Below are 12,880 nucleotides of genomic sequence, written 5' to 3'. Positions count from 1 at the left end.
AATGTTTACTACTCTTAGAAATAAGGATGGGCAAAATGAGAACTGACACTTACTCTGTACCAGTCTCTTCTCTGTGACCTGTCCACCGCTGTAGCATTGTATTTCACTGTGTAAGCACAATTCTGTTACAGCTAAAAATTAACTAAATAAAGCATTGCTAGAAAGCCCCAGGACCGACACAACCAAGTCCTGTTAGACATGAGAAGTTTTTTCTTAGAGATCAGAAACCTATGCTAAATCTTATGGCACCCCACAAAACCCTGGGGTGATCAAAGTAGCAAGGCCTACCACCCCCAGGGATAAATTGATAGGGCATTCTTCGATGCCTTGCCAAATCTGGGACTTCAGAAAAGCAAGCAAAGAACAGCTTATTTTAAAAAAATTGAAAGCTATTTCTAAATTGAAGTAAGGCAGTTTCTGCATATTCATTCAGCACAACCATTCTATAGGTTCCTTGCTGGGTATTTAAACACTGCTTAGGCTGCCTTTTCTCATCTCTTTGGTATCTTCCTTAAAGGAGAAAAATCTCAAAAATATACTGCAGTGAAAGAAAAGAGGCAAGTGCACTGATACTCACCCACTGTAAATCCTTTCTGAACTGAATCTTCAACTACTTCTTTCACTGAGATATTAAACTACATAGTATAGCTATACAAACCACCTGGAAGGGCCCTTACAAGCCAACAACTGAAGTACTGCTCCAACTTACCCACTCACAATGGTCATTATACCCTCTCAAGGGCATGCTGTGGCTGTTTTGGGCATCTTCCCATGTCATTGGAACATGAGTGGGTAAGCCCAAAAGATACTATATTGCCATTAGGATTACTGGTGAGCAATTTCAAACCCAATTCCAACAGAAGAGTCCATGCTTTCTCAAATGGCACCCGCGATACTTGAAAGTGTTTCACTTATTTGGCAAAGCACTTCTTCAACTGTTTTACTGAGCACTTGTAAAGCAAAGCTGAGAGTTATATGGTCACTTTGAGATTGGGTTCTTCTCAATAGTGCTTCAAATTGTGAGTATCATTCTTAATCATGTAAATACTATGCAAGATTTCTAACCTTGGTACTAGTAAATATTAAATCAAATATTTGAGAGGTTTGACACATGTTTGGAGCCCCCTGAAAACTATTGTTACACATTTCTTTAGTTGAGTAATGTTAAAGTAATTTGGACTATCCAATTTATATGCTTTGGGATTCTGCACTGGAAGTTGGATAAGACATTTGAACCTTGTATGATCAGTGAGCTACTTATGAATAGCCATTTATCAAATAAATGATGCCATGGGGTTTGAGTATTTTAATGGGTTTTATTATAGATGTTTTTTTTTTTAAATGTGCAAGGCACCCAGAGTTACCTATGTATACATTGGATGGCTATATATAATTTGGTAAATAAATAAAGTTTGCAAAGCACTGAATTTGCTGGTGCCATGTCACTTCCCACCCATCCCCAAACCCCACAATTACTGTATATGGTGAAATAATTTTGAATGTAATGGGCAAGAAAGCAAGGATATAGTATACTTTGGTCAGTATGAGGTTTCACTTAATCTGTTATATTGCATGTATACACATATCTGTCTAGAGACCATTAACTTCATCTACAACATCTGTTAACATAGCTTATGACTATGTTAACCCATTTAATAGTCTTGAAAATATGAAAACCTTGCGAATATTTTGAAATATTTCAAAATGTTCAAAAGCATCCCAAAAGATAAAAATTAATATCTAGTCATCATCATTTATATCTAGTCACATTTCACCTCAACATCCATTAAGCTTACATGAACTGAAAACTTCATTTTCAAATAATGTGAAGAATTGCTAGTTTTAGTGTGAATTAGATGAAATGTGCTGAATCAAGCAGAAATCTAGCTTAGGCAACATAACTATCAATTAAAATATAGCTAAGTTACCCTTTACAAACCTCACTCAATTTGTTATTGCACTATATGTCATATGATCCCTAATCAGTTAATGCCACCTGGAAGTACATAGCAGCAGAGAGACATCAATGTTTACCACAAACCTGGCATTGTTTCCTAAACCTAGTTTGTGGTAAAATCACATAGTTATGACAGCTCTGATTTTCAACTGTGTGAATCAGATGCCCAGATGTCTTGTTTGCTAAGGGTGATGTTAGAGATGACAGCAAAGAAGAGTATTTATATTTTTTTATATTTCTAAGGCTATTATGAGCTACAGATTGCATGTATCCTGTTGTAGAAAAGATTTCAAAGTGGAAGTCGCAAAATTGACCCCAGTAAGGATTGGTTTGGGTGATGGAGCTTTAATACTGAGACTGTTTGGATTCAGCATCTATTGTAGTCATGCATGCAGGTTCAACAGACAGTTTGATTTTGATCATGTTTTTATGTCTTTATCTTAAATATAAATAGGCAGTTTTTAATGACACAAAGTGATGTTGAAAGCGACTGAGCCATGTGGCAAGATAATAAAATATGACTCAACACACAGAATAGATGCTGTCTATAGTTTACATGCCCTTCATATTACATGCTTATGAAAACCACATATTTGTAATATAAAATCCCTGCCATTTCCATTATCATTAACATTTCATTGTAATTAAGACTTTATATGAAACTTCCATTCTGCAGCGTGCTTCAATTCATTTCTTATATTATTGGCTCAAAATAACAGTGATGTGAGTTCATTAGATCTTTCTTTTACTGCTACAGACTTGAGGTGCAGCAGAGCGAATCAAGAAACTTCGCAAAGGTGAAGTTGGACTTTCAATCCACTTCCCAAGTTGTATCCTTTGCCTCAGGTAATATTGACCAGTTTCCTGGCATTTTTTTAAAAGGTACCATAATACAATCTTCTAGAAATTCCCATTGTTAATTTCTTTAGAAACCTGTACCCTAGAATTAAATAGCAGTGCAAATTCTTCTGTTTGATAAGGATGGTGGAATAATTTCAGAGCCGCTTAACACAACTGGGGCCAAATAAAAACATCGGGGAGTTACTCCTGGCATTCTCCCCAGCAAAACTAAAAGCTTATACAATTGTGCATTCGATACTAATGGAAAGATCAAAGCCATATAGTACTGGGGGCGGGTGGGGGGGAGATCGCCAGCCACTTAGGCATTGCCAGTGATTTCGAGGTCAAGGAGCTGTCCATTTCAGCACCACGTGCCTGAAACGCGCTCCAGAGACCACGGGCACCAGACGCCAAGAAAATTACAGCCGAACAAGCTACAAGCAAAGCAGAACCGGAAATAAAAGCTGTTATAATCAATCTTCCTCTCGGTATAGGAGTGGGAGCGGGAGAAAAAAAACTGCTGAGAAACGGCAAGAAACTCATTGAATAGCATTACTTGTTTTAAATTACTTCTCTCCCTAGCTTTTTCTCCATACAGTACTTATGGTATCCAGCGGCTGCTTCTGCAATCGGTCGAGGAGAAGGGAAGACGGCGGGTGAGAGAAAGCAAAAGTGAATGATTCCCCTCTACCCTCAAAAGGAGAGGCCTTGGGGAAGCCGCTGTAACTCCTCCCCTTGTCTCGTCTCCCCTCCCTTCCCCACATCCATACTGGCGTCTCCTTTTTTCAGAACAAAAGTCCAGGACATAGGGGTCACGCGTTTCCCCGGAGAAGAACGCTGCAGTATTAACAGAACCTGGCTCACCATGAAAACCCGTGTGCCAGGAAGGAAAAGGGAAACATTCTTCGTCCTCCTTCCGCATCCACGCACCTGAGAAAGCCCGCTCGGCACAGACCAGTGCAGACCTTTGCAAAACGCTCAGCAAAAGATTTGGGGGGGGGGGGAGGCGGTAGGCGCAAATCTATGAAGCCCGCAGTGTTTGTCTGCCTGCCTGTCCCCCACCCCTAACTCCAGAATAGTTGTAACGGTCGAGACCCCTCCCCCCGGTCGATCTTTCATTCATATGTTTTGATTAATGTACCTTTGGACTTCTCAGCCGCGGATTCTCAGCCCCTCTTTTCCTGGGTCTTTCTGGCCGGCTCCTTCAACTTCCTCCCCGTCCTTCACGCCCCCCAAGTCTTCCCCAATTGGGCCAAAGCGGGCCGCGGGGGAGGGCAGCTTCAATCGGTCCTTGCCAAGAATATTTTGCAAGAGCCCAGCCCTATTTCTCCTTCTCCTTGACTCAAATAAACTTGCAGTCCGCATGCACGCGGAAGTACAAAGGAGAACCCGTCAATTCTCCGATCCGAGAGAGCATCTTCCCCCAACTCTTCATTCTCTCTTCATCCCCCCCTCCTCCTACAAGAAAGAATAGGGAGAACCAAGAAGGAAGGTTTTTGGCGAAAGCTCCAAACCAAGACTTTGCGGCGGATCTTGGAGGGAGGGACGGGCTGGGTTGTGACGTGGCGCAAAGTGAGCCCCTAATGCTGAAGCTACCAATGCAGACAGAGGGCTTGGGATTCAAGGATGGGCAGCCTAGCCGAAAAGGTGGCTTGCTAATAATGGGGGGGGGGGGGTTGAGAGGGAGGAAAAAAGGCTGTACCTGCTACCACCGCCTGTCCTGATCCCCACCCGAGCCACCTTTAACTCCCTCCCCCCCTCCTCCCGCAACCTGGCTTCCAGTCTGCCCACAAGAGCGGAGAGCAGGCGCTCTTTTTCCCTCAATGCAGAAAAGACGCTCCGTAGGTTGCTGCTGGAGGTGGCGGGGGTGGGCCAAGAAGGATCCCCAGCTAGGAAAAGGAGGGAGTTGCTTAGAGCACTGAACCAGAGGGCTTCAGGCGGCCCCCATGTACCAAGGGCTCTCCGAACTAGAAAAAAAATTAGTTCCTCTCTGTATTTTTTTTTAAAAGTGTGTGTGCATGTGTGTGTGGGGGGGGGGGGAGAAGCCATTAAAATAATCAACCTTATACCAGAAGTTGAACATTAGCTAGCCTTAGTAGCCCCCCGCCCCCCATCCCCATTCCCAGTCTGCTAAATGGTTTTCAAGACCTGAGTGTACGAGTGAAAGTGGACTAGGGTCATTAAGATATGGCCCGTGGAAACCCCCCCCCCACCTCCCCCAAAGCGCTGGAAGTGAAGAAAAGCGTATTTAAAAGCAGCTCAGACTTTGGAGCTGGAAGAAAATCGCTCTGCGACAAAAGCTACCTAAAAGTGGAAAGGGGGTGGAAGGAGGGGGGGGGTGTAAAAAAAAGAAAAGAAATCCAGATGAGAGACTTGAGATCTGAGGTCTACCAGCGCACCCCACACTCCACCTCTTCCTAAAGGTAACAGTGAAGCCCCCCACGGGACAGTGGTGCAACTTACTGAGGTTGCGGCGCTAGCGCGACTCCTACAAGGCGTTGCTGGACTGCAGAGGTGGGGAGGCTGCAGGAGAAACTGCGGTTGTCGCCATCTTGGTGCGCTGCCTCCCCTGCCTTTCCCCCAGTGCAGCGCGCCGTTCCCTTGCATAATTGATGACTCTCAGCAGAACGCGTTAAGCAGCGGGACGGAGATCGGGACGCTCGCTCGCCATCCTCGCCTCCAGCCCCGGCCCAGCCCAGGCACAAGCCAGCCAAGCAGGCAGGCAGGCAGGCAAGCGCCGGGTCCTCCCAAACCCCGCAAAGTTGGCGCGGCTGCAGCGGCGGCAGCAAAGGAAGAGGGGGAGGAGGAAGAAGAAGAAAGAAAAGTTGGAAGACCTCCAAGAGGGAAAAGAAGGAAGGGTCTCGCGTGAGAACGGAAACCCACTCACTTTGGAGAAGTTTCCGGGCCGTGGAGGAGACGCCGCAGCTGGCAGGCGGGCGATCCGACGTTCAGGGCAGGTTCCTTTACCGAACTGTACACGGGAGAGAGGAGGCACCGGGATTCCCCTCTCTCCCGCCGTCGGGCAATGCCCTAGGAGGCGGAGGCGGAGTGGGGCAGGCAGGCTCCCCCATGCGCGCCACTGTAGAGAGTGCGGAGACGGCGGAGGGGGGGGGGGGGCTCTGTTTGCCAAGCGGTTCCCTTCCTCCTCGCAGAAGGAATCAAGCGGAGCCCAGAGGTGTAGGAGGAGGATCTGGCATTTCGACACAGCGTTGGATCTATTCTGGGCTTTATCCCGTAAAACTGAACTCCAAGATGGGGCTTCGAGGAGAACTGCAAATAGGCACTCTGCAGAAGTGGGAAGGGGGGCGGAATAAGTCAAGATGTGACCAGGCTGAGAAAGTTTGCTGTAAATCGAAACATAAGGACACCACACCTTCCTTCCTTCCCTTTTCCTTTCCTTTTCCTGTCCTGTCCTTTCCCTTCCTTTCCCTTCCCATCCCCATCCCCATCCCCATCCCCATCCCCATTCATCACAACTGCACCACTTGCTAAATGTGTTGGAAACCAAGTAAATTGGAATGGAGAAGGAACTGGGGCTGGGTGGAAAGAAGTTCAAGGTCTGATGAACAAAACCATGGAGAGGCAAATAGAAGAGTGCCAATATCAGTCATAATTTTTCTCCAGCAGAAGCATTGAAATACCTCTCTTTCTGCCATGGTTTGTGAAATAATTCTGGGGGATCCTTGCCTTTTCAAAACAGTTTTGGACACAAATAGCTGTCCAACAGTTTCTGAACTTGAAGCTCAACAGAAGAGAGGTATTTGTCTTCCTGGGGCTGCAGTTGAAGTAACTGATCTCAACTGGACCAATTGGTCAAAAGTTCACTGTGATCTTTGACCAGCAGTTAACAAACTGTGTACTTGTTAACACAACTATCATGACAAAGTGCAGTTATTCTTTAATTAAATGTTGATGTATTATTCTCAGAAAAAGACAGAAAAATGCAAAAAAGAAGGAAAAGAAAAGAAACTTCTTGTATTATGCAACTGTCTGATGATAAACTTTACATTATTAAAGATTAACATTGTAGAAGGTTGGTGTCCATAGTGACAAAAAGTCAGAAATCTTTTCCACCCAACTAGATTTATTCAAAGACACTGTGAACTTCAGCTTATAAAATTAACTAACTAACTAACTAACTAACTAACTAACTAACTAACTAACTAACTAACTAACTAACTAACTAACTAACTAACTAACTAACTAAATTTGTTACTTGGAAAATGGTTACCAGACTCCTAATTTTTAAATAGATTGAGGATTCATTCTTTTCTCTAGAAAACAGGGATGGAAAGCAATAATGATAGTAACAAAAAGATTGCTACATTTAGGCAATTCAATTATTTAAATGATTAAACCCATTTGATAACTAAAAACATATATCAGTTCTCAAAAAGGTACAGTCCAAGGATTTTTATAAAAACCTCCAAATGGGCCAAGCTGCTGTAAGGAGATGGATACATCTGAGAAGAAAATGTTTCCATATCATATCCCTTTTTTTTTTTAAAGAAAAGGAACTTATAATTTCAAAAATTTACATGGATGCACATTTTACTTATTAATCAACTAATTTGTTTAGCGGAATAAGATTTAATTAATCACGGAATAAGCCAAAGCAAAGTGTATCAGTCATGACATTTTATCCCACTTGCTTTAACTATTTGGCCCTTTCAGCACAGCTGATTAAAAAGAATGTGTGTGTGTGTGTGTGTTTGTGCTGATAAATAAATAAAGGGAGACTAGTATAGATCTATTTCAAGCTATTTAGCTCTCATCAGCTAGCCATACCCTTACTGGGATTTGAACCTGTACTGTATTGCATCTTAGGCAAACGTCTTAGCCATTATGCCACAGGTCTCCTCCTTATCAGCTGAAGCCAGGGAAGAAGGTATATATTTAGTGTCACAACCCCTGGTAAGCCCCAATTATGGGAGGAAGCTAACTGCTTCCATCATCTGTCAATCAGCTCGTCACAAGAGTCCATCACGACAGAAACCCAATATTTTTACTGTTGCCTTTGTTATATTTATGTTTTTTTTAATTTGTGCTGATAAATAAATAAAGGGAGACTAGTATAGATCTATTTCAAGCTATTTAGCTCTCATCACACACACACACACATACATATACATATATACACACACGCACATACACACACATACACATACACACATATACATACATACATACATACATACATACATACATACATACATACATAAATGATTGTATTTAGATTTAGTTTGAATATACACATTAAAATCCATTGGATTAAAACTATTCTTAAATCTGTCAACAAAGTATTCTTATATCTATTATCCCACTTATTTTAATATTTCCATCCTGGGTATATCTAAATCTGGAAAGAACCTCTTTTATTCAGGATTCTGAATGGAGGCTTGGAAAACAAAAACTGGGATCCACATTCTTCCTGTGCTAGTGATGTAGATTCAGCCAAATCATGATTTCATTGTCTTCTGAACCAGTCTATCTCACATGCTCTTTCACAACACCAAAATAAGGCTCTGCGTTTTCTGGGAATCCGTTCTAAGAAAGTGGCAAACAGTTACAACATTCTAACCACATTTCCAGTCCAAAGTTGCAAGGGGAAATCATACAGTAGCAAACCACCCACCTCCGTGTTTTGAATGACAGTTCAAAAACTACAATTTCCCCTAGTTCATTTTCTGATGGAGGAGGTTAGAATGGGAGTCGATAAAGGTCCAGAAGTCTCTGTGGGAGTACTGGAGACCAAAACAACTAGGATCTTCAGATAATTATCTAAGGGGAGAATCCAGGAATCTCTCTGACAGAGGGAAATCAGTTTCAAGCATCAAATATGTTGAAAGGGAAAAAATGTTCTACGTTAAAACTTTTCCTAGACTCTGATGTAAGCTTGTCTTTTACTTGTCAGAAGGTCGCAAAAGGTGATCACATGACCCCAGGACGCTGCAACCATCAAAAATAAGAGTCAGTTGATCACGTGGCCATGAGGATGCTGCAATGGTCATAAGTGTGAAATACAGCCATAAGTCACTTTTGACTTATGCCATTGTAACTTTGAATGGTCACCAAACAACTATTGTAAGTTGAGGACTGCCTGTGTAGGGAACTTCCAGGAAACACAAACAAGAACTTGCTAGTGGGAGTGATCTTTGTCTCTAAAGTATAGAGCACTGATGGCCAACCTTTTTGGTGCCGAGTGCCCAAAGCTTGCACGCATGCATGAATGCGCATGTGTGTGAACTCCCAAAATGCAATGTGATCACCCCTGTGCATGCACCCCACCCCCTCACACCCTGTTTTGGCTTCCAGGTTGGTGAAGGGGGCCTTCCAGGCCCAAAATGGGGTGGGGGCATGCACAGATACGCGAACCCCCCAAATGCAATGTGAGCAACCCTCCATGCATGCACGCACACATCCCTGCATGCACCCTGTCCCATGACATAGACACACACATCCCCGTATGCGCCCTGCCCCCCACATGCACACACACATCCCTGCATGCCCCCTGTCTCCCACGCATGCATGGCAAAGACACAAAGACCAGATAGGTGGTAGGAGGCATGCATGCATGAGCGGTGGAGATGGGGTGGGGCGATGGCTGGCGTGCCCACAGAGAGGGCTCTGCATGTCACCTGTGGCATGCCTGCCATGGGTTTGCCATCATGGGTATAGAGTAAAGATGTTTGTTAATGCTCTGTGAGTATGTATTTGATTTATTTTCACAGGGTCTGCTGATTCTCTCTGGTATTTTCTCTGATGTTTTGCATAAACTATTACACTTTGCACAAACTCAGCTTTCAATGGCAGACTTCTTCTCTATTGATTGCTCTGTTTCATTATTTCATCCATCCACGAATGGTTTTGCAGGGAACTACTTAAAGGAAAGTTTTAATAAGGTTGACTTTTTAAAAATTAGAACTTGCAGTCTTGTGCTAACTCTTCAAAAAGGAGGGAGCTGTGCCTGAAGTAACTACCAAGAAAAGGATGCTATATAGAATACAACATCATCATCATCATCATCATCATCATCATCATCATCATCATCATCATCATCATCATCATCATCGTAAGAAAGAGTGTAAGATATGAGACGTACTGGAATGTGTTGAGCATATTGGAATTATGGGGTGGGGGTGGGGAGAATGCAAAGCCAAGACATTCCCCTACGGAACAGAATAGAATAGAATTCTTTATTGGCCAGGTGTGATTGGACACACAAGGAATTTGTCTTTGGTGCCTATTCTCTCAGTGTACATAAAAGAAAAGATACATTCATCAAAAATCATAAGGTACAACACTTAATGATAGTCATAGGGTACAAATAAGCAATCAAGAAACAATCAATATAAATCATAAGGATACAAGTAACAAAATTGCAGTCCTGCAGTCATAAGTGGGAGCAGATGGGTGATAGTAATGATGAGAAGATTAATAGTAATAGTAATGCAGCCTTAGTGAATGGTTTGACAGTGATGAGGAAATTATTTGTTTAGCAGAGTGATGGCGTTGGGGAAAAAAACTGTTCTTGTGTTTAGTTGTCTTGGTGTGCATTGCTCTATAGTGTCACTTTGAGGGTAGAAGTTGAAACAATTTATGTCCATGATGCGAGGGGGTCTGTAAATATTTTCACAGCTCTCTTTTTGACTCCTGCAGTATACAGATCCTCAATGGAAGGCAGGTTGGTAGTAACTGTTTTTTCTCTGCAGTTTCTGCAGGAGATATGTGACGGTGGCAGAGCTATCAAACACCTGTGCCATGGCTGAAAAACAGGGCTAACAGGGGTCTCTCAAAGGACTTCTGAAACCTTAACCTTCTCCCCTCTGCACTATTTTATCTTAGGGCTTTAATCTTGCTGCTTCATTTATTGATACTTGAAGCATATAACATGAAATGCCTTTTTAATTCACTTAGTTCTGTCTCACTGGATTGGACTGCATGGCCAATGTTCTTGATTTCTTCTCCTTCTTCTATGAGTGACATGTTGCCATTGGTCTATCTCTAAAGGTCCATTTTCTCTGGTATTTAATTGTTCCTTCTCGTGTTCTGCAAGTTATAAAAAGAAAAAAAAAGATGCATATGGAAATGATGGGAAATTGTGATTTAGACATTGGACACACCCAAGCCCCATATTTAAAGCATGATCTTACACAAACTTCACACTAGACTCTCCCATGCATGATTTTTATTTATTTCAATTTGTTGTTGTTATTGAGGATCAGTGAGACACTATATCTTATGCTGGGAAGTTATATTATTTATCTTTGTTGTATAATGTGTACTTTTTGAAAGAGAAACTTGTTATTTGAACTACTAGAATTAATCCAAACAATTAATGCATATTACCATCTTTTAAAATGAAATATCAGGCATTTATGAAATAATAACAGATCATTTAGACTAGGGATATCAAACACAGTTTCATTGAGGGCCGCATCAGGACTGTGGTTGACCTTGGGGAGCCAGCCAGGCATGGCTGACTGGGTGGGCATGGCCAGCTTGATGCCACTCACTGGGTGTGGCTGACTGCGTGGGCATGGCCAGCCTGACATCATTCCCCAAACTGCTAGCCTGGTTTCCTCTTCGCACTGGGTAGACCAGTCCAAAGCCACTCTGGCCCAATGTTTTCTCTTCGTACTGGGTAGACCAGGCTGAAGTGATGCAGAGTCACATTCTACAATCAGCTCAGTCCATCTGTTCGGTGACTCCAAACTCCACCTTCAGCCATTTGCAGGCACATTCTCTTTTCCCATGGGAAAGAATGCTGCGTAGCCATAACATCCCCCTTTCCTACTGCTAGAATGTGGCAAGCCTGAAGCCTCATCAGATCCCATTACAAAATACTTAGAAAAAGAATAGGAAATGACTACAATAACACATGGCTACACATAATGTCAGCTTCAGGGTCAACAAAAAGTTGTGATTTGATGTTAATGCCTTATTTTACTGCAACAGAGAGAGTCAGAAGTCAATGCTTCTTTTTCTTTTTTGTCCTTCCTCACTTCACTTCCCGCTCTTTCTTCCCACTGTTATCCTATTTACTTTTGTATTTTGTATCTTATATATTGTATACCTCAATAAAAATGTTAACCCCCCCCCCAAAAAAAAAACCCAAGCCAGAATAAAGGCAAAACTCTCACAGAATGGCGAAACAGAATTTTAACTGAACCATGGAGAGAAAAGAACCCGAAGGCAAGGAACTCTTGCAGGCCAGAATTCCTCCTTTTCTAGACATTTCTTTCACATTTATCCACTTGATTAGATAACATATTTTCCAATGTAACCATCTCTGATGATTCAAATGGCGGTGGTGGCATGGGATGTCTGTAAATGTAAGCTGCAGGTAAATAGGATTCATTCTTATTTCACTGCAGTATTTCAGTACGGTGACACTAATAAAAAGGTATTATGGCATAAAATCCACAATATAGTATATTTATCCAGCTTTGTTTTGAAACCCAACAAGGCTCTTAATTCCCATGCTTAAGGATCTTCTTCCGGAGGTTGAAAAGTAATGCTCATATGAAACTGCTTTGCTCTTGTCCTTCCAACCAGAAAGGTATCCTTTATTAGGACAGGTTCTCCAGGGGTGGGATTGAAAATTTTTAGCAACCGGTTCTCTGCCTGGTTGCTGGGTGGGCGTGGCCATGGTGGATGTGGCCTCTTCAGCTTCCTCATGGTGGGGGGTTGTTTTTACTCTTCCCAGACTCCAGAGGCTTTCTTTGAGCCTCCAGGAGGGCAAAAAAGGGCTCCTCCGGGCTCCGCAGCCCTTCCAGAAGCCAGAAACAGGCCATTTCCAGATTTCCGGAACTTCCAGTAGGCCTGTTTTTTTGGCTTCCCAGAGCCTCTACGCGGGTCCTGTACTTACCTGGCATGATGAATGGGCCACGTGGAGACTCCTGGGAGGGGTAGGGCAGGATGTGTGGGGCCAGATGGTCCTTGCAACAACTGGTTCGTTGAATCAGATGCAAAATTAGCGTCCGGTTTGCCTAAGCTGGTGCAAACCAGCTGAATCCCACCCCTGAGGTTCTTTTACAGCTGAGGAAAGGGTCCTCCCCAGCCCTGCCAAGCATCTTTAAA

The 12,880-nt window shown here is 42.9% G+C and overlaps 1 protein-coding gene across 1 annotated transcript in view; it reads right to left on the bottom strand.

The window, feature by feature from the left end:
* Nucleotides 1-5,340, bottom strand: part of SCN8A (sodium voltage-gated channel alpha subunit 8) — a 122,397-nt gene extending 117,057 nt beyond the window's left edge. Inside the window, exon 1 of the mRNA XM_014063584.2 lies at nt 5,261-5,340. The gene's annotated coding sequence lies outside the window, so the exon portion shown is untranslated. The remainder of the gene's footprint in view (nt 1-5,260) is intronic.
* Nucleotides 5,341-12,880: the final 7,540 nt, after the last annotated feature.

Source organism: Thamnophis sirtalis, unplaced genomic scaffold (assembly GCF_051295495.1).
Source record: "Thamnophis sirtalis isolate CommonGarterSnake01/CBP01778 unplaced genomic scaffold, rThaSir2_p1.2 scaffold_3, whole genome shotgun sequence".
NCBI lineage: Eukaryota > Metazoa > Chordata > Lepidosauria > Squamata > Natricidae > Thamnophis > Thamnophis sirtalis.
Note: the sequence above shows the minus strand (reverse complement) of the source record. Positions and strands in the feature narration are given on the sequence as shown.